The sequence below is a fragment of the Sceloporus undulatus genome, chromosome 4 (assembly GCF_019175285.1).
Source record: "Sceloporus undulatus isolate JIND9_A2432 ecotype Alabama chromosome 4, SceUnd_v1.1, whole genome shotgun sequence".
NCBI lineage: Eukaryota > Metazoa > Chordata > Lepidosauria > Squamata > Phrynosomatidae > Sceloporus > Sceloporus undulatus.
Genome location: NC_056525.1, coordinates 71343684 through 71344023, shown reverse-complemented (window position 1 = coordinate 71344023; position 340 = coordinate 71343684). Strand labels below are relative to the sequence as shown.

At 35.6% G+C, this 340-nt stretch overlaps 1 protein-coding gene across 10 annotated transcripts in view; it reads right to left on the bottom strand.

Moving 5' to 3' along the window:
* The window catches only part of SZT2 (SZT2 subunit of KICSTOR complex), a 109409-nt gene that overhangs the window by 95708 nt on the left and 13361 nt on the right, over positions 1-340 (bottom strand). The window lies entirely within an intron of this gene.

The following is a 340-nucleotide window of genomic DNA, read 5'->3' as shown; positions in this document are numbered from 1 at the left end:
CTTGATCCCAGGAGTCACTATGCTACAGTAGCTGCAACACAGTCTCAGTCTTTCATTTAGACAGATCTTTGTCATAAGCAAAATAAATATGTGCATGTGGACATAACAGGCTAATGAAACTCTTTATTTATTTTTATTTTATTTATTTTATTTATAGACCGCTATTCCGCTTTGATCATAGCGGTGTACAAGTAAAAAATTTTCATCAAAATATTTTTAAAATAAATAATTGATATTAATTTCAAAGGAAGAAGAATGTTGTCTTCCAGGTGAGGCCTGTTGTTGCTGGCCTGCCTCTCTCCCCCTCAAGATGGTGGTTGGAGGAGGGCTCTTTGTCTTA